Genomic DNA, 23437 nt, shown 5'->3' on the forward strand with positions numbered 1-23437 from the left:
CAATAAAAAATGCAAGTAAAGAAAATTTATTCACACACCTCAAATGAAAACAAAATTTTTGTTATCCAAATTTGTGAAATTGCAGTAGTTCAACCCTCATAGCTTTGAATTTTATAAGAAAGAGATTTCTTCTACACTTGTTTTAAAAATGGATATGCATGCTTGAAACATGTCAAAGATGCAAATGACCTATGGATCCAAACCTTTTAAAGAGAATAACAAATGCTCAATAAATTCTCAAGTGAATGTGCAGAGGGATATTTACCCGAGTCAAACAAGCCATTATTTTGCCCATTTACAAAAAGCTGACCCAATAATCATAGATGATTGTAAAGTGATTTATCATGCCTAACGAGCAATATTTTTGTAAGAATGACTTATGGATTGGGAGTCAACACTCTGTTAAAAATCCCAGTCTCCTCCTTTTCCTCGATGATTGCAAAACCTAATATATAAAAACTAAAAAGAGTTTTACAATCCCTAGAAATTACAGACACACTTTGGAATTTTCTCTCTCTACATTTGTACATTGTGAATTTTCATTTTAGATGTATACTTTTTTCCTAAATCAAAATTTTCAGTTTTTAATCTCCCCTCATCCTGTAGAAAAAAAGGCAAATAGATTACAACAAAACAAAAATATTAAAGTTGATGAAAGGAAAAAATTTAAAACAATGAATAATATATGTAAAGTAAATTTATTCACACACCGCAAATGAACACAAAACTTTTGTTATCCAAGTTTGGGAAATTCCACTAGTTCAACCGTAATAGCATGGAATTTTATAAGAAATATTTTTCTTCTACACATGTTTTAAAAATGGATATGCATGCTTGAAACATGTTAAAGATGCAAATGACATATGGAACACAACTTTTTAAAGTGAATAACAAACGCTCATTAAATTCTCAAGTGAACGTGTGGTGGGATATTTTCCCGAGTCGAACAAGCCATTATCTTTCCCATTTACAAAAATCTGAACTACCAATCATTGACGATTGTAATGTGATTTATCACGCATAACGGGCTATATTTTTGAAAGAAATTACTTATGGTTTGGGAGTCAACACTCAGTTAAAAATCCCCCGCCTCCCCTTTTTCCCGATGATTGAAAGACTTGATATACAAAAATTGAAAAGAGTTTACAATCCCAAAAAATTATAGACACTCTTTGGAATTATCTCTCTCTACATTAGTGCGTTGTGCATTTCCATTTTAGATGTATACTTTTTTCTTAAATCAAAACTTTGAGTTTTCACTCTCCCTTCATCCTTTAAACAAAAAAGGCAAAACGATCACAAAAAAATGAAAATTTTAGAGTTTAAGTATGGAAAAAATTTTAAGCAATAACAAACGTAAGTAAAATAAATTTATTCACACACCACAAAAGAACACAAAAGTTTTGTTATCCAAGTTTGGGAAATTCCACTAGTTCAACGCTAATAGCTTGGAATTTTATAAGAAAGAGGTTTCTCCTACTTGTTTTAAAAAATGATATGCATGCTTGAATTGTGTTAAAGGTGCAAATGACCTATGAATCCAAACCTTTTAAAGAGAATAAAAAATGCTCATTAAATTCTCAAGTGAACGTGTGGTGGGGTATTTACCCGAGTCAAACAAGCCATTATTTTTCCCATTTACAAAAAGTTGACCTAAAAATCATATATGATTGTAAAGTGATTTATCAAGCGTAATGGCTATATTTTTGTAAGAAATGATTTAAGGATTGGAAGTCAACACTCAATTAAAAATCCCCCGACTCCCACTTTTCCTTAACGATTGCAAATCCTAATATATAAAAACTAAAAATAATTTACAATCCTTTAAAATTACTGAAACTCTTTGGAATTATCTCTCTCTACATTTGTGCATTGTACATTTCCATTTTAGATGTAAACTTTTTTCTTAAATCAAAACTTTGAGTTTTCACTCTACCTTCTTCCCGTAAACGAAAAAGCCAAATAGATCACTACCAAATGAAAATTTTAGAGTTTATGTATGGAAAAAATGTAAAAAAATAAAAATTTTAGACACCACAAATGAACACAAAAGATTTGGTATCCATGTTTTGGAAATTCCATGAGTTCAAACCTAATAGCTTGGAATTTTATAACAAATAGATTTCTTCTACTCATGTTTTCAAAATGGATATGCATGCTCGAAACATGTTAAAGATGCAAATGACCTTTGGATCAGAACCTTTTAAAAGAGAATAACAAACGCTCATTAAATTTTCATGTGAACGTGCAGTGGGATATTTAACCGAGTCAAACAAGCCATTATTTTGCCCATTTACAGAAAAAACTGACCTAACAATCATAGATAATTGTAAAGTGATTTATCACACGTAACGGGCTATTTGTTTTTATGAAATGACTTATGGATTTGGAGTCAACGCTCACTTAAAAATCCCTCACCTCCCCCTTTTCCCCGACGATTGCAAAACCTATTATATAAAAACTAAAAAGAGTTTACAAACCCTAAAAATTACAGATACAATTTGGTATTTCTCTAACTATATTTGTGCATTTCCGTTTTAGATGTATACTTTTTTCTTAAATCAAAACATTGAGTTTTAGCTCTCCCATCATACCGTAAATAAAAAGGTAAATAGATAAAAAAAATGAAAATTTTAGAGTTTATTTATGGAAAAAATTTAAAACTATAACAAATGTATGTAAAGAAATTTATTCACACACCACAAATTAACACAAAAGTTTTATTATCCAAGTTTGGGAATTCCACAAGTTCAACCCTAATAGCTTGGAATTTTAAAAATGGATATGCATGCTTGAAACATGTTAAAGGTGCAAATGACCTATGGATCCAAACCTTTTAATGAGAATAACAAATGCTAATTAAATTCTCAAGTGAACGTCCGGTGGGGTATTTACGCGAGTCAAACAAGCCATTATTTTGCCCATTTAAAAAAAATTGACCTAAGAATCATAGATGATTGCAAAGTGATTTATCAAGCGAAAGGGGAAATATTTTTGAAAGAAATGACTTATTGATTGGGAGTCAACATTCAGTTAAATTTCCACTGCTACCCGCTTTTCCCTGACGATTGCAAAACCTAATAAATAAAAACTAAAAAGAGTTTACAATCCCTAAAAATTACAGACACTCTTTGGTATTATCTCTTTCTAAATTTGTGCATTGTTCATTTCCATTTTAGATGTAAACTATTTTCTTTAAGCAAAACATTGAGATTTCACTCTCCCTTCATCTCGTAAACAAAAAAGGCAAAAAGATCAAAACAAAATGAAAATTTTAGAGTTTATGTATGGAAAAAATTTAAAACAATAAAAAATGTAAGTAAATAAAATTTATTCACACACCACAAATGAACACAAAAGTTTTGTTATCTGAGTTAGGGAAATTCCACTAGTTCAACCCCAAAAGCTTGGAATTTTATAAGAAAGAGGTTTCTTCTATAGATGTTTTAAAAATGGATATGCATGGTTGAAACGTGTTAAAGGTGCAAATGACCTATGGATCCAAACCTTTTAAAAAGAATAACAAACACACATTAAATTCTCAAGTGAATGTGCAATTGGGGTATTTACTCGAGTCAAAGAAGCCATTATTTTGCCCATTCACAAAAAGTTGACCTAAAAATCATAAATGAATTTAAAGTAATTTATCAAGGGTAACGGGCTATATTTTGTAAGAAATGACTTAAGGATTGGGTGTCAACATTCAATTAAAAATCCCTCACCTCCCCCATTTCCTCGACGATTGCAAAACCTAATATATAAAAACTAAAAAGAGTTTACAATCCCTTTAAATTACCGACACTCTTTGGAATTATCTCTCTCTACATTTGTGCATTGTGAATTTCCATTTTAGATGTATACTTTTTTCTTAAATAAAAACTTTGAGTTTTCTCTCTACCTTTATCCCGTAAACGAAAAAGGCAAATAGATCACAACAAAATGAAAATTTTAGAGTTTAAGTATGAAAAAAATTTAAAATTTTAACAAATGTATGTAAAATAAATTTATTCACACACCACAAATGAACACAAAATTTTGTTATCCACGAGTTCAACCCTAATAGCATGGAATTTTATAAGAAATTGATTTCTTCTACTAATGTTTTAAAAATGGATATGCTTGCATGATACATGTTAAAGATGCAAATGACCTATACATACAAACCTTTCAAAGATAATAACAAACGCTCATTAAATTCTCGAGTGAACGTGCGGTCGGATATTTACCCGAGTCAAACAAGCCATTAATTTGCACATTTAAAAAAAACTGATCTAACAATCATAGATGATTGTAAAGTGATTGATCATGCGTAACGGGCTATATTTTTTTTATGAAATAACATATGGATTGGAAGTCAACACTCAGTTAAAAATCCCCCGCCTCCTACTTTTCCCCAAAGATTGCAAAACCTAAAATATAAAAACTAAAAATAGTTTATAATCCCTAAAAATTACAGACACTCTTTGGAATTATCTCTCTCTACATTTGTGCATTGTGCATTTCCATTTTAGATGTATACTTTTTTCTTAAATCAAAACTTTCAGTTTTCGCTTTCCCTTCATCATGTAAATAAAAATGGCAAATAGATCACAATAAAAGGAAAATTTTAGAGTTTATATATTTAAAAAATTTATTGATACACCAAAAATGAACACAAAAGTTTTGTTATCAGAGTTTGGGAAATTGCACAAGTTAACCCCTAATAGCTTGGAATATTATAAGAAAGAGATTTCTTCTTCTCTTGTTTTAAAAATGGATATGCATGCTTGAAACATGTAAAGATGAAAATGACCTACGGATCCAAACCTTTTCAAGAGAATAACAAACACTCATTAAATTCTCAAGTGAACGTGCGGTGGGATATTTACCCGAGTCAAACAAGCCATTATTTTGCCCAATTACAAAAAGTTGACCTAACAATCATAGATGATTGTAAAGTGATTTATCACGTGTAATGTGCTGTATTTTTTTAGGAAATGACATATGGATTTGGTGTCAATTTTCAGTTAAAAATCCCCCGCCCCCACCCCCCTCCCCCCCTTTTTTCCCCAACGATTGCAAAACCTTAAATATAAAAATAAAAAAGTGTTTTACAAACCCTAAAAATTACAGACACTCTTTGGAATTATCTCTCTCTACATTTGTGCATTGTGCATTTCCATTTTATATGTATACTTTTTTCATAAATCAAAACTTTGAGTTTTCGCTCTCCCTTCATCGCATAAAAAAAAGGCAAAAAGATCACAACAAAATGAAAATTTTAAAGTTAATGTATGGAAAAAATTCAAAATTATAATATATGTAAGTAAAGAAAATTTATTCACACACCTCAAATGAACACAAAAGTTTTTTTATCCAAGTTTTGGAAATTCCAATAGTTCAACCCTAATAGATTGGAATTTTATAAGAAACAGATTTCTTCTACACATGTTTTAAATATGGATATGCATGCTTGAAACATGTTAAAGATGTAAATGACCTGTGGATCCAAACCTTTTAAAGAGAAAAACAAACGCTCATTAAATTCTCAAGTGAACGTGCGGTGGGATATTTACCAGAGTCAAACAAGCCATTATTTTTCCCATTTACAAAAACCTGACCTAACAATTATAGATGATTGTAAAATGATTTATCACACGTAAGGGGATATATTTTTGTAAAAAATGACTTAAGGATTGGGTGTCAACACTCAGTTAAAAATCCCCCGCCTCCCCTTTTTCCCCGTCAATTGCAAAACCCAATATATAAAAACTAAAAATAGTTTACAATCCCTAAAAATTATAGACACTCTTCTGAATTATCTCTCTCTACATTTTTGCATTGTGCATTTTCATTATATATGTATACTTATTTCTTAAATAAAAACTTTGATTTTTCCCTTCATCCCGTAAACAAAAAAGATAAATAGATCACAACAAAATGAAAATTTTAGGGTTCATGTACGGAAAAAATTTAAAACAATAACAAATGTTAGTAAAGAAATTTTTTTCACACACAACAAATGAACACAAAAGTTTTGTTATCATAGTTTGGAAAATTCCACTAGTTCATTCCTAATAGCTTGGAATATTATAAGAAAGAGATTTCTTCCTCACATGTTTTAAAAATGGATATGCATGCTTGAAACTTGTTAAAGATGCTAATGTCCTATGGATCCAAACCTTTTAAAGAGAATAACAAACACTCATTAAATTCTCAAGTAAACGTGTGATGGGATTTTCACCCGAGTCGAACATGCCATTATTTTGTCCATTTAAAAAAAGTTGACCTAACAATCATAAATGATAGTAAAGTGATTTATCACACGCAACAGGCTATATTTTTGTAAGAAATGACTTAAGGATATGGAGTCAACACTCAGTTAAAAATCCCTTGCCTCCCCCTTTTCCCCGACGATTGCAAAACCTAATATATAAAAACTAAAAAGAGTTTACATTCCCTAAAAATTACAGACACTCTTTGGAATTATCTCTCTCTACATTTTTACATTGTGCATTTCCATTTTAAATGTATACTTTTTTCTTAAATCAAAACTTTGATTTTTCACTCTCCTTCATCCCGTAAAAAAAAAGGTAAATAGATCACAACAAAATTAAAATTTTAGAGTTTATGTATGGAAATTTTTTTAAAAAATCACAAATGTAAGTAAATAAAATTTATTCACACACGAAAAATTAACACAAAAGTTTTTATATCCAAGTTTTGGAAATTCCACTAGTTCAACCCTAATAGCTTGGAATTTTATAAGAAAGAGATTTCTTCTACACATGTTTTAAAAATGGATATGCATGCTTGAAACATGTTAAAGATGCAAATGACCTATGTATTCAAACAATTTAAAGAAAATAACAAATGCTCATTAAATTCTCAAGTGAATTTATAGTGGGATATTTACCCAAGTCACACAAACAATTATTTTGCCCATTTACAAAAAGCTGACCTAACAATCGTAGATGTTTGTAAAGTGATTTATCACGCATAACGACCTATATTTTTGTTAGAAATGACTTATGGATCTGGAGTCAACACTCAGTTAAAAATCTTGCACCTCAATGATTGCAAAACCAAATATAAAAAAACTAAAAAGAGTTTACAATCCCTAAAAGTTACAAACACACTTTGGAATTATCTCTCTCTAAATTTGTGCATTGTGATTTTCCATTTTAGAAGTATACTTTTTTCTTAAATCAAAACTTTGATTTTTCGCTATCCATTCATCCTGTAAACAAAAAAGGCAAATAGATAATAACAAAATAAAAATTTTAGAGTTGAAAAAAATAACAAATGTTACAAATGAAAAAAATAACAAGTGTCAGTTAAGAAAATTTATTCACACACCTCAAATTAACCTAAAAGTTTTTTTATTCAAGTTTGGGAAATCTACTAGTTTTAAGAATTTTGTAAGAAAGAGATTTCTTCTACACATGTTTTAAAAATGCATATGCATGCTGGAAACATGTTAAAGATGCAAATTACCTATGGATCCAAATATTTTAAAGAGAATAACAAACGCTCATTAAATTCTCAAGGGAATGTGCGGTAGGATATCTACTTGAGTCGAACAAGCTATTATTTTGCCCATTTCCAAAAAGCTAACCTAACAATCATACAAGATTGTAAAGTGATTTATTATGAGAAACGGGCCATATTTTTGTTAGAAATGAGTTATGGATTGGGAGTCAACACTCAGTTTAAAATCGCCCGCCTTCCCCTTTTCCTCGATGATTGCAAAACCGAATATATAAAAACTAAACAGAGTTTGCATTCCCTTAAAATAACAGACACTGATGAACTATGTCTCTCTACATTTCTGCATTGTGCATTTCACGTTTAGATGTATACTTTTTTCTTAAATCAAAACTTTGAGTTTTCTCTTTCCCTTTATCCTGTAATCAAAAAAGGCAAATAGATCACAACAAAATGAAAATTTTAGAGTTTATGTATGGAAAAATTTTTAAATAATAAAAAATGTAAGTAAAGGAAATTTATTCACACACCACAATTGAACACAAAAGTTTTGTTATCCAAGTTTTGGAAATTCCACTAGTTCAACCCTAATAGCTTGGAATTTTATAAGAAAGAGATTTCTTCTACACATGTTTTAAAAAAGGATATGCATGCATGAAACATGTTAAAGATGCAAATGACCTATGGATCAAAACCTTCTAAAGAGAATAACAAACGCCCATTAAATTCTCAAGTGAACGTGTGGTGGAATATTTATCCGAGTCAAACAAGCCATTATCTTACCCATTTACAAAAAACAGACATAACAATCATCGATGATTGTAAAGTGAATTGTTAAGCATAACGGGCTGTATTTTGGTAAGAAATGACATGTGGATTTCGAGTCAACACTCATATAAAATCCCCTGCCTCCCCCTTTTCCCCGACGATTGCAAAACCTAATATATAAAAACTAAAAAGAGTTTACAATCCCTAAAAATTAAATACACTTTTCGGAATTATCTCTCTCTTCATTTCTGCATTGTGCATTTGCATTTGCATTTTAGGTGTATACTTTTTTCTTAAATCAAAACTTTGAGTTTTCACTCTCCCTTTATCCCGTAAACAAAAAAGGCAAATAGATTACAACAAAATGAAAATTTTAGCGGTTATGTATGGAAAAAATTTAAAACAATAACAAATGTAAGTAAAGAAAATTTATTCACACACCACAAATGAACACAAAAGTTTTGTTATCCATGTTTTGGAAATACCACTAGTTCAACCCTAATAGATTGGAATTTTATAACAAACAGATTTTTTCTACAGATGTTTTAAAACTGGATATGCATACTTGAAACATGTTAAGGATGCAAATGACTAATGGAGCCAAACCTTTTAAAGAGAATAATAAACGCTCATTAAATTCTCAAGTGAACGTGCGGTGGGATATCTACCATAGTCAAACAAGCCATTATCTTGCCCATTTACAAAAAGCTGACCTAACAATCATAGATGATTGTAAAGTGATTTATCACGCGTAACGGGCTATATTTTTGTAAGAAATGACTTATGGATTGGGTGTCAACACTCAGTTAAAAATCCCCTGCCTCCCTCTTTTCCCCGATGATTGCAAAACCTAATATATAAAAAACTAAAAAGAGTTTACATTCCCTAAAAATTACATACACTCTTTGAAAATTTCTCTCTCTACATCTGTGCATTGTGCATTTCCAATTTAGATGTATACTTTTTTCTAAAATCAAAATTTTGAGTTTTGGTAGTCCCTTCATCCCGTAAAAAAAATGGCAAATAGATCACAACAAAAGGAAAATTTTAGAGTTGATGTATGGAAAAAATTTAAAACAATAACAAATGTAAGTAAATAAAATTTATTCACACACCACAAATGAATACAAAAGTTTTGTTATCCAAGTTTGGGAAATTCTACTTGTTCTACACTAATAGCTTGAAATTTTATAAAAAGAGATTTTTTCTACACATGTTTTTAAAATGGATAAGCATGCTTGAAACATGTTAAAGAGGCAAATGACCAATGGAGCCAAACCTTTTAATGAGAACAACAAACGCTCATTAAATTCTCAAGTAAACGTATGGTGGAATATCTACCCGAGTAAAACAAGCCATTATTTTGCCCATCTACAAAAAGGTGACCTAACAATCATAGATGATTGTAAAGTGATTTATCACGCGTCAAGGGCTATATTTTTGTAAGAAATGACTTATGGATTGGGAGTCAACACTCAGTTAAAAATCCCCCACCTCCCCCTTTTCCCCGACGATCGCAAAACCTAATATATAAAAACTAAAAAGAGTTAACAACCCAAAAAAATTACAGACACTATTTGGAATTATCTCTATCTACATTTGTGCATTTTACATTTCAATTTTAGATGTATACTTTTTTATTAAATCAATATTTTGAGTTTTCGCTCTCCCTTCATCCCATATAAAACCATGACAAATGATAGTAAAGAAAATTTAGACTTGATGAATGGAAAAAATTTAAAACCATGACAAATGATAGTAAAGAAAATTTATTCACATACCACAAATGAACACAAATGTTTTGTTATCCAAGTTTCGGAAATTCTACTAGTTCTACCCTAATTGCTAGGAATTTTGTAAGAAAGAGACTTTTTCTACACATGTTTTTAAAATGGATATGCATTCTTGAAACATGTTCAAGATGCAAATGACCTGTGGAACGAAACCTTTTAAAGAGAACAGCAAACGAACATTAAATTCTCAAGTGAACGTGCGGTGGAATATCTACCCGAGTAAAACAAGCCATTATTTTGCCCATCTACAAAAAGGTGACCTAACAATCATAGATGATTGTAAAATGATTTATCACGCGTCACGGGCTATATTTTTTTAAGAAATTACTTATTGTTTGGGAGTCAACACTCAGTTAAAAATTCCCCACCTCCCCAGTTTCCCCAACGATCGCAAAACCTAATATATAAAAACTAAAAAGAGTTTACAATCCCAAAAATGTATAGACACTATTTGGAATTATCTCTATCTACATTTTCACATTGTACATTTCTATTTTAGATGTATATTTTTTTCTTAAATAAAAATTTTGAGTTTTCGCTCTCCCTTCATCCCATAAACAAAAAAGGCAAATAGATCTCAACAAAATGAAAACTTTACTTTAGAGTTTATGTATGGAAAAAGTTCAAATTAGAACAAATGTATGTATAGAAAATTTATTCACACACCACAAATGAACACAAAAGTTTTTTTATCCAAGTTTGGGAATTCCACTAGTTCAAACCCAATCACTTGGAATTTTATAAGAAAGAGATTTTTTCTACACAAGTTTTTAAAATGGATGAGCATGCTTGAAACATGTTCAAGATGCAAATGACCTATGGAGCCAAACCTTTTAAAGAGAATAACAAACGCTCAATAAATTCTCAAGTGAACGTGCGGTGGAATATCTACCCGAGTAAAACAAACCATTATTTTGCCCATCTACAAAAAGGTGACCTAACAATCATAGATGATTGTAAAGTGATTTATCACACGTAATGAACTATATTTTTTTAAGAAATGACTTATGGATTAGGAGTCAACACTCAGTTAAAAATCCCCCACCTTCCCCTTTTCCCAGACGATTGCAAAACCTAATATATAAAAACTAAAAAGAGTTTACAATCCCAAAAAATTACAGACACTATTTGGAATTATCTCTATCTATATTTGCGCGTTGTACATTTTTATTTTAGATATATACTTTTTTCATAAATAAAAAATTTGAGTTTTCGCTCTCCATTCATCCCGTAAGCAAAAAAAACCAAATAGATAACAACAAAATGAAAATATTAGAGTTTATGTATGGAAAATATTTAAACAATAAAAAATATAAGTAAAGAAAATTTATTCACATACCACAAATGAACACAAAATTTTTGTTATCCAAGTTTGGGAAATTCCACTAGTTCTACCCTAATTGCTTGGAATTTTATAAGAAAGAGATTTTTTCTACACATGTTTTTAAAATGGATATGCATTCTTGAAACATGTTCACAATTCAAATGACCTATGGATCCAAACTTTTTAAATAGAATAGCAAACGCTCATTAAATTCTTAAATGAACGTGCGGTGGAAATCTACCCGAGTAAAACAAGCCATTATTTTGCCCATCTACAAAAAGGTGACCTAACAATCAAATATGATTGTAAAGTGATTTATCACATGTCACGGGCTATATTTTTTTAAGAAGTGACTTATGGATTGGGAGTCAACACTCAGTTAAAAATCACCCACCTCCCACTTTTCCCCGACGATCGTAAAACCTAATATATAAAAACTAAAAAGTGTTTACAATCCCAAAAAATTATAGACACTATTTGGAATTATCTCTATCTACATTAACGCATTGTACATTTCTATTTTAGATGTATACTTTTTTCTTAAATCAAAATTTTGAGTTTTCGCTATCCCTTCATCCCGTAAACAAAACAAGCCAATAGATCACAACAAAATGAAAACTTTAGAGTTTATGTATGGAAAAAATTTAAAATTATAACAAATGTATGTATAGAAAATATTTTTACACACCACAAATGAACACAAAAGTTTTGTTATCCAAGTTTGGGAAATTCCACTAGTTCAACCCCAATCACTTGAAATTTTATAAGAAACAGATTTTTTCAACACAAGTTTTTAAAATGGATGTGCATGCTTGAAACATGTTCAAGATGAAAATGACCTATGGATCCAAACCTTTTAAAGAGAATAACAAAATCCCAATAAATTCTCAAGTGACCGTGCAGTGGAATATCTACCCGCATAAAACAAGCCATTATTTTGCCCATCTACAAAACGATGACCTAACAATCATAGATGATTCTAAAGTGATTTATCACTCGTAATGAGCTATATTTTTGTAAGAAATGACTTATGGATTGGGAGTCAACACTCAGTTAAAAATCCCCCACCTCCCCCTTATCCCTGACGATTGCAAAACCAAATATATAAAAACTAAAAAGATTTTACAATCCCATAAAATTATAGACACGCTTTGGCAATATCTTTCTCTACTTTTGTGCATTCTGGTTTTCCATTTTAGATGTATTCTTTTTTCTTAAATCAAATATTTGAGTTTTCGCTCTCCCTTCATCCCATGAAAAAAAAAGGCAAATAGATCACAACAAAATGAAAACTTTAGAGTTGATGTATGGAAAAAATCTAAAATTATATCAAATGTATGGATAGAAAATTTATTCACACACCACAAATGAACACAAAAGTTTTGTTATCCAAGTTTTGGAAATTCCACTCGTTCAACCCTAATCACTTGGAATTTTATAAGAAAGAGATTTTTTCTACACATATTTTTAAAATGGATATGCATGCTTGAAACATGTTCTAGATGCAAATGACTAATGGAGCCAAACCTATTAAAGAGAAGAACAAACGCTCATTAAATTCTCAAGTGATCATGCGGTGGAACATCTACCTGAGATAAACAAGCCGTTATTTTGCCTATCTACAAAAAGGTGACCAAACAATCATAGATGATTGTAAAGTGATTTATGACGCATAAAAGGCTATATTTTTGCAAGAAATAACTTATGGATTGGTAGACAATACTCTGTTAAAAATCCCCCGTCTCCCCCTTTTCCCTGACGATTGCTCAACCTAATATATAAAAACTAAAAAGAGTTTACTATCCCTAAAAATTACATACACTCTTTGGAATTATATCTCTCAACTTTTTTGCATTGTGCATTTCAATTTTAGATGGATACTTTTTTCTTAAATCAAAACTTTGAGTTTTTGCTCTCCCTTCGTCCCGTAAAAAAAAAAAGCCAAATAGATCAGAAAAAAATGAAAATTTTAGATTTTATGAATGGAAAAAATATAAAACCATAACAAATGTAAGTAAATAAAATTTATTCACACACCACAATTGAACACAAGAGTTTTGTTATTCATGTTTTGGAAATTCCACTAGTTCAACCCTAATAGCTTGGAATTTCATAAGAAAGAGATTTCTTCTACACATGTTTTAAAAATGGATATGCATGCTTGAAATATGTTAAAGTTCCACTAGTTCAACCCTAATTGCATGGAATTTTATAAGAAAGAGATTTCTTCTACACATGTTTTAAAAATGGATATGCAAGCTTGAAACATGTTCAAGATTTAAATGACCTATGGATCCAAACCTTTTAAAGAGAATAACAAACGCTCATTAAATTATCAAGAGGACATGCGGTGGAAAATTTACCCGAGTCATACAAGCCATTTTGTTGCCCATTCACAAAAAACTGACCTTAGAATCATAGATGATTGTAAAGTGATTTATAACGCGTAATGGGCTGTATTTTTGTAAGAAGTGAGTTATGGATTGGGAGTCAACACTTAATTAAAAATCCTACGCATCCCCCTTTTCCTCGACAATTTCAAAACCTAATATATAAAAACTAAAAAGAGTTTTAAAATCTTTAAAAATTACAGAAACTCTTTGTAATTATCTCTCTCTACCTTTGTGCATTGTGCATTTCCATTTTAGATGTATACTTTTTTCTTAAATTAAGTTTTCGCTCTACCTTCATCCTAGAAACAAAAAAGGCAAATAGATCACAACATAATGAAAATTATAGAGTTCATGTATGGAAAAAAATTTTAAAAATAACAAATTTAGGTAAATAAAATTTATTCACCCACTAAAAATGAACACAAGAGTTTTGTTATCCAAGTTTGGGAAATTCCACTAGTTCAACCCTAATAGCTTGGAATTTTATAAGAAAGAGATTTCTTCTACACATGTTTTAATAATGGATATGCATGTTGGAAACATTTTAAAGATGCAAATGACCTATGGATCCAAACCTTTTAAAGAGAATAACAAATGCTCAATAAACTCTCAAGTGAACGTGCGGTGGGATATTTACCCGAGTCAAACATGCCATTATTTTGCCCATTTACAAAAAGCTAACCAAATAATGGTAGATGATTGTAAAGTGATTTATCACGCGTAACGGGCTATATTTTTGTAAGAAGTGACATATGGATTGGGAGTCAACACTCAGTATAAAATCTTCCTTTTTCCCCTTTTCACCAATGATTGAAAAACCTATTATATAAAAACTAAAAAAAGTTTACAATCCCTAAAAATTACAGATACTCTTTGGAAGTATCTCTCTCTACATTTGTGCATTGTGCATTTCCATTTTAGAGGTATACTTTTTTCTTAAATTAAAACTTTGAGTTTCCGCTCTCCCATCATTCCGTAAAACAAAAAGGCAAATAGACCACAACAAAATGAAAATTTGAGAGTTTATGTATGGAAAAAATTTAAAACAATAACAAATGTTAGCAAAGAAAATTTATTCACACACCACAAATGAACACAAATGTTTTGTTATCCAAGTTTGCGAAATTCAACTAGTTCAACCCTTATGGCATGGAATTTTATAAGAAAGAGATTTCTTCTACACATGTTTTAAAAATGGATATGCATGCTTGAAACATGTTAAAGATGCAAATGACCTATGGATCCAAACCTTTAAAAGATAATAACAAACGCTCATTAAATTCTCAAGTGGACGTGCGGTGGGATATTTACCCGAGTCAAACAAGCCATTATGTTGCCCATTTAATAAAAGCTGACCTTACACTCATAAATGATTGTAAAGTGATTTATCACGTGTAACGGGCTATATTTTTGTAAGAAATGACTTTTGGATTGGGAGTCAACACTCTTGTAAAAATCCCCTGCCTCCCTCTTTTCCCCGACGATTGCAAAACCTAATATATAAAAACTAAAAAGAGTTTAAAATCCCTAAAAATTACAGACACTCTTTGTAATAATCTCTCTCTATATTTGTGCATTGTGCATTTCCATTTTAGATGTATACTCTTTTCTTAAATCAAAACTTTGAGTTTTCGCACTCCCTTCATCCCGTAAACAAAAAAGGTAAATGGATCACAACAAAATGAAAATTTTAGAGTTTATGTATGGAAATTTTTTTAAAAAAATCAAATGTAACTAAATAAAATTTATTCACACACTACAAATGAACACTAAATTTTTGTTATCCAAGTTTGGGAAATTCCACTAGTTCAACCTTAATAGCTTGGAATTTTATAAGGAAGAGATTTCTTCTACACATGTTTTAAAAATGTATATGCATCCTTGAAACATGTTAAAGATGAAAATGACCAATGGATCCAAACCTTTTAAAGAGAATAACAAACCCTCACTAAATTCTCAAGTGAACGTGCGGTGGGATATCTACCCGAATCAAACAAGCCATTATTTTGCCCATTTACAAAAAGCTGACCTTACATTCATAGATGATTGTAAAGTGATTTATCATGCGTAATGGGCTATATTTTTGTAATAAATGAATTATGGATTGGGAGTAAAGGCTCAGTTAAAAATCCCCTGCCTCCCCCTTTTCCCCGATGATTGCAAAACCTAATATATAAAAACTAAAAAGAGTTTACAATCCCTAAAAATTACAGACACACTTTCGAATTATCTCTTGCTACATTTGTGCATAGTGCGTTTCCATTTTAGATGTATACTTTTTTCTCAAATCAAAACTTTGAATTTTCTCTCTCCCTTCTTCCCGTAAATCAAAAAGGCAAATAGACCACAATAAAATGAAAATTTGAGAGTTTATGTTTGCAAAAAATTTAAAACAATAACAAATGTTATCAAAGAAAATTTATTCACAGACCACAAATGAACACAAATGTTTTGTTATCCAATTTTGGGAAATTCTACTAGTTCAAACCTAACAGCTTGAAATTTTATAAGAAAGAGATTTCTTCTACACATGTTTTAAAAATGGATATGCCTGCTTGAAACATGTTAAAGATACAAATGACCTATGGATCCAAACATTTTAAAGAGAATAACAAAGGCTCCTTAAATTCTCAAGTGAACGTGCGGTGGGATATTTAGCCGAGTCAAACAAGCCATTATCTTGCCCATTTACAAAAACCTGACCTAACAATCTTAGATGATTGTAATGTAATTTATCACACGTAACAGGCTATATTCTTTTAAGAAATGACTTATGGATAGGGAGTCAGCACTCAAATAAAAATCCCCTGCCACCCCTTTTTCCCCGACGATTGCAAAACTTAATATATAAAAACTAAAAAGAATTTACAATCCTTAAAATTTATAGACACTCTTTGGAATTATTTTTCTTTACATTTCTGCACTGTGCATTTCCATTTTTTATGTATACTTTTTTCTTAAATCAAAACTTTGAGTTTTCGCTCACCCTTCATCCTGTGAACAAAAAAAGGCAAATAGATCGCAACAAAATGAAAATTTTAGAGTTTATGTATGGAGAAAATTTAAAACAATAACAAATGTAAGTAAATAAAATTATTTCACACACCACAAATGAACACAGAAGTTTTGTTATTCAAGTTTGGGAAATTCCCCTAGTTCAACCCTTATTCCTTGGAATTTTATAAGAAAGAAATTTCTTCTACACAAGTTTTAAAAATGGATATGCATGCTTGAAACAAGTTAAAGATGCAAATGACCTATGAAGCCAAACCTTTTGGAGAAAATAACAAACACTCATTAAATTGTCAAGTGAATGTGCGGTGGGATATTTACCCGAGTCAAACAAGCCATTATTTTTCCAATTTAGAAAAAGCTGACCTAACTATCATAGATCTTTGTAAAGTGTTTTATCATGCTTAACGGGCTATATTTTTGTAAGAAATGACTTATGGATTGGGATTCAACACTCAGGTAAAAATCCCCCACCTCCCCCATTTCCCCAATGATTACAAAACCTAATATAAACAAAAAAGAGTTTACAATCCCTAAAAATCACATACATAGTTTGGAATTATCACTCTCTACATTTGTGCATTTTGCATTTCCATTTTAGATATATACTTTTTTAATCTATCAAAACTTTGAGTTTTCGCTCTCCCTTCATCCCGTAAACAAAAAAGGTAAAATAGATCACAATAAAATGAAAGTTTTAGAGTTTATGTATGTAAAAAATTTTAAACGAAAAAAAAAGTAAGTTAAGAAAATTTATTCACGCACCACAAATGAACACAAAAGTCTTATTATACAAGTTTGAGAAATTCGACTAGTTCAACCCAAATTGCTTGGAGTTTTACAAGAAAGAGAATTCTTCTACACATGTTTTAAAAATGGATATGCATGCTTGAAACATGTTAAAGATGCAAATGACCTATGGATCCAATCCTTTTAAAGAAAAGAAAAAACACTCATTAAATTCTCAAGAGAACTTGCGGTGGGATATTTATCCAAGTCAAACAAGCCCATATTTTGCCCATTACAAAAGCTGACCTAACAATCATAGATGACTAATGGATTGGGAGTCAACACTCAGTTAAAATCCCCACCTCCCCCTTTTACCCGATGATTGCAAAACCTAATAGATAAAAACTAAAAAAAATTTAAAATCCCTGAAAATTACTGATGGTGTTTAGAATTATCTCTCTACATTTTTTCATTGTGCCTTTCCATTTTAGATGTATACTTTTTTCTTAAATCAAAACTTTGAGTTTTCGCTCTCCCTACATAACATAAACAAAAAATAGGAAATTGATCACAAGAAAATGAAAATTTAAGAGTTTATGTACGGAAAAAAATTTAAACAATAACAAATGTAAGTAAATAAAATTTATTCACACACCACAAATGAACACAAAAGTTTTGTTATCTAAGTTCGTGAAATTCCACTAGTTCAACCCTTATAGCTTGAAATTTTATAAGAAAGAGATTTGTTTTAATAATGGATATGCATGCTTGAAACATGTTAAAGATGCAAATGACCTATGGATCCAAACCTTTTAAAGAGAATAACAATTGCTTATTAAATTCTCTAGTGAACGTGCGGTGGGATATTTTCCCGAGTCAAACATGCGATTGTTTTGACCATTTACAAAAAGCTGACCTAACAATCATAGATGATTGTAAAGTGTTTTATCTCACGTAACGGTCTTTATTTTTGTAAAAAGTGACTTATCGATTGGGAGTCAACACTCAGTTAAAAATCCCCCGCCTCCCCCTTTTCCTCAACGATTGCAAAACCTAATATATAAAAAATAAAAAGAGTTTACAATCCCTAAAAATTACAGATACTCTTTGGAATTACCTCTCTCTACATTTGTGCATTATGCATTTCCATTTTAGATGTATACTTTTTTCTAGAATAAAAAATTTGAGTTTTCGCTCTCCCTTTATCCCGTAAACAAAAAAGGTAAATAGATCACTACAAAATGAAAATTATTGAGTTTGTGTATGGAAAAAATTTATAACAATAGAAAATGTTAGTAAAGGAAATTTATTCACTCACCACAGATGAACACAATAGTTTTATTATCCAAGTTTGGGACATTCCCCTAGTTCAATCCTAATAGCTTGGAATTTTATAAGAAAGAAATTTCTTCTAAACATGTTTTAATAATGGATATCCATGTTTGAAACATGTTAAAGATTCAAATGACCTCAGGAGCCGAACCTTTTAAAAATAATAACAAATGCTCATTAAATTCTCAACTGAACATGCAGCGGGATGTTTACTCGAGTCAAACATGCCATTATTTTGCCCATTTACAAAAAGCTGACCAAACAATGATGGATGATTGTAAAGTGATTAATCATGCGTAACGGGCAATATTTTTGTAAGAATTGACTTATGGATTGGGAGTCAATACTCAGTTAAAAATCCCTCGCCACCCCTTTTCCTCGAAGATTGCAAAACCTAATATGTAAAAAACTAAAAAGAGTTTACAATCCAAAAAAATTACAGATACTCTTTTGAATTATCTCTCTCTCTATTTGTGCATTGTGCATTTCCATTTTCGATGTATACTTTTTTCTTATATTAAAACTTTGAGTTTTCGCTCTCCCTTCACACCGTAAACCAAAAAGGCAAATAGATCACAAATAAATGAAAATTTTAGAGTTTATGTATGGAAAAAATTTAAAACAATAAAAATTTAAGTAAATATAATTTATTCACACACCATAAATGAACACAAAAGTTTTGTTATTCAAGTTTGGGAAATACCACTAGTTCAACCCTAATTGCATGGAATTTTATAAGAAAGAGATTTCTTCGACACATGTTTTAAAAATGGATATGCATGCTTGAAACATGTTGAAGATGCAAATGACCTATGGATCCAAACCTTTTAAAGAGAATAACAAACGCACGTTAAATTCTCAAGAGCACGTGCGGTGGGAAATTTTCCCGAGTTAAAGAAGCCATTATGTTGCCCATCCACAAAAAGCTGACCATACAATCATACATGATTGTAAATGGATTTATCACGCGTAACAGGCTGTTTTTTTTTAAGAAGCGACTTACGGATTGGAAGTCATCACTCAATTAAAACTCCCTACCTCCTCCTTTCCTTCGAAGATTGCAAAACCTAATATATAAAAACTAAAAATAGTGTACAATGCCTAAAAATTACAGATTCTCTTTGGAATTATCTCTATCAACATTTTTACATTGTGCATTTCCATTTTAGATATATACTTTTTTCTTAAATCAAAACTTTGAGTTTTCACTCTCCCATCATACCGTAAACCAAAAAGGCAAACAGATCAGAAATAAATGAAAATTTTAGAGTATATGTATGGAAAAAATTTAAAACAATAAGAAATTTAAGTAAATAAAATTTATTCTCACACCATAAAAGAACACAAAAGTTTTGTTATCCAAGTTTGGGAAATTCCTCTCGTGCAACCCTAAAAGCATGGAATTTTATAAGAAAGAGATTTCTTCTACACATGTTTTAAAAATGGATATGCATGCTTGAAACATGTTAAAGATGCAAATGACCCATGGATCCCAACCTTTTAAAGAGAATAAAAAACGCTCATTACATTCTCAAGTGAACCTGCGGTGGGATATTTACCCGAGTTAATCAAGGCATTATTTTGCCCATTTACAAAATGCTGACCTAACAATCATAGATGATTGTAAAGTGATTTATCATGCATAACGGGCTACATTTTTTTTGTAATAAATGACTTTTCTATTGGGAGTCAACATTCAGTTAAAAATCCCCCGCCTCCCCCTTTTCCCCGACAATTGCAAAACCTAATATAGAAAAACAAAAAAGAGTTTACAATTACTAAAAACTACCGATACTCTTTGGAATTATCTTTCTCCAAAATTTTTGCATTGTGCATTTCTATTTTAGATGTATACTTTTCTCATCAATCAAAACTTTGAGTTTTCGCTCTCCCTTCATCTCGTAAAAAAAAGGCAAATAGATGACAACAAAATGAAAAATTTAGAGTTTATGTTTGATTTTTTTAAAAAAAAATAACAAATGTAAGTAAAAAAAAAATTATTCAGACACCACAATTGAACACAAAAGTTTTGTTATCCAAGTTTGGGAAACTCCACTAGTTCAACCCTAATAGCTTGGAATTTTGTAAGAAAGAGATTTCTTCTACACATGTTTTAAAAATGGATATACATGCATGAAACTTGTTAAAGATGAAAATGACCTATGGATTCAAACCTTTAAAAGAGAACAACAAATGCTCATTGCTCATTAAATTCTCAAGTGAACGTGCGGTGGGATATCTACCCGAGTCAAACAAGCCATTATTTTTCCCATTTACAAAAAGCTGACCTAACATTCATAGATGATTGTGAAGTGATTTATCACATGTAACGGGCTATATTTTTGAAAGAAATGACTTAAGGATTGGGAGTCAACACTCAATTAAAAATCCCCCGCCTCCCCCTTTTCCCTGACAATTTCAAAACCTAATATATAAAAACTAAAAGGAGTTTTACAAACCCTAAAATTTACAGACACTCTCTCAATATTTGTGCCTTGTGCGTTTCTATTTTAGATGTATACTTTTTTCATAAATCAAAACTTTGAGTTTTCGCTCTCCCTTCATCCCTTAAACACAAAAGGCAAATATATCACAACAAAATGAAAATTTCAGATTTTATGTATGGAAAAAATTTAAAACAATAACAAAATGTTAGTAAAAAAAGTTTATTAGCACACCACAAATGAACAAAAATGTTTTGTTATCCAAGTTTGGGAAATTCTACTAGTTCAAACCTAATAGCTTGGAATTTTATAAGAAAGAGATTTCTTCTACAAATGTTTTAAAAATGGATATGCCTGCTTGAAACATGTTAAATATGCAAATGACCTATGGATCGAAACTTTTTAAAGAGAATAACAAATGCTCATTAAATTCTTAACTGAACGTGCGGTGGGATATTTACCCGAGTCAAACAAGCCATTATTTTGCCCAATTACAAAATGCTGACCTAACAATCATAGATGATTGTAAAGTGATTTATCACGCGTAACGGGCTACATTTTTGTAAGAAATGACTTTTCTATTGGGAGTCAACACTCAGTTAAAAATCCCCCGCCTCCCCCTTTTCCCCAACGATTGTAAAACCTAATATATAAAAACTAAAAAGAGTTTACAATCCCAAAAAATTAAGGATACTCTTTGCAATTATCACTCTCAACATTTTTGCATTGTGCATTTCCATTTTAGATGTATACTTTTTCATGAATCAAAACTTTGAGTTTTCGCTCTCCCTTCATCTTGTAAAAAAAGGCAACTAGACGACAACAAAATGAAAATTTTAGAATATAAGTATAAATTTTTTAAAATAAAATAACAAATGTTAGTAAACAAAAAATGTTCACACACCACAATTGAACACAAAAGTTTTGTTATCCAAGTTTTGGAAACTCCACTAGTTCAACCCCAATAGCTTGGAATTTTGTAAGAAAGAGATTTTTGCTACACATGTTTTAAAATAGAATATGCATGCCTGAAACATGTTAAAGATGCAAATGACCTATGGATTCAAACCTTTTGAAAAGAATAAAAAAGCTCATTCAATTCTCAAGTGAATATGCGGTGGGATATCTACGCAAGTCAAACAAGGCATTATTTTGCCCACTTACAAAAAGGAAACCTAACAATCATAGATGATTGTTCAGTGATTTATGACGCTAAACAGGCTATATTTTTGTAAGAAATGACTTATGGATTGGGAGTCAAGAATCAGTTAAAAATTCCCGCCTCCCCCTTTTCCCCGAAGATTGAAAAACCTAATATATAAAAACTAAAAAGTGTTTACAATCCCTAAAAATTACAGACACTATTAGGAATTATCTCTCTCTACATTTGTTTATTGTGCAATTCCATTTTTGATGTATACTTTTTTCTTAAATCAAAACTTTGAATTTTCGCTCTACCTTTATTCTGTAAACAAAAAAGGCAAATAGATCACAACAAAATGAAAATTTTAGAGATTATGTATGGAAAAAATTTCAAAAAATAACAAATGTAAGTAAATAAAATTTATTCACACATTATAAATGAACACTAATATTTTTTATCCAAGTTTGGGAAATTCCACTATTTCAACCCTAATAGCTTGGAATTTTATAAGAAAGAGATTTCTTCTACACATGTTTTAAAAATGGATATACATCCTTGAAACATGTTATAGATGAAAATGACCGATGGATCCAAACCTTTTAAACAGAATGACAAACGCTCATTAAATTCTCAAGTGAACGTGCGGTGGGATATCTACCCGAGTCAAACAAGCCATTATTTTTCTATTTCTTTGTAAGAAATGAATAATGGATTGGGAGTCAACACTCCGTTAAAAATCCCCCGCCTTCCTCTTTCCCCCGACGATCGCAAAACACAATATATAAAAACTAAAAACAGTTTACAATCCTAAAAAATTACAGACACTCTTTGGAATTTTCTCTCTCTATATTTGTGCATTGTGAATTTCCCATTTATATGTATACTTTTTCCTTATATCAAAACTTTGAGTTTTGGCTCTCCCTTCATCTTGCAAACAGAAAAGGCAAATAGACCACAACAAAATGAAAATTTTAGGTTTTATGTAAGGAAAAAATTTAAAACAACAACAAATTTAGGTAAAGAAAATTTAT

Source organism: Aristolochia californica, unplaced genomic scaffold (assembly GCF_029961685.1).
Source record: "Aristolochia californica isolate CCGP_79_NKW_82.1479 unplaced genomic scaffold, dmAriCali1.0.hap1 SCAF_11, whole genome shotgun sequence".
NCBI lineage: Eukaryota > Viridiplantae > Streptophyta > Magnoliopsida > Piperales > Aristolochiaceae > Aristolochia > Aristolochia californica.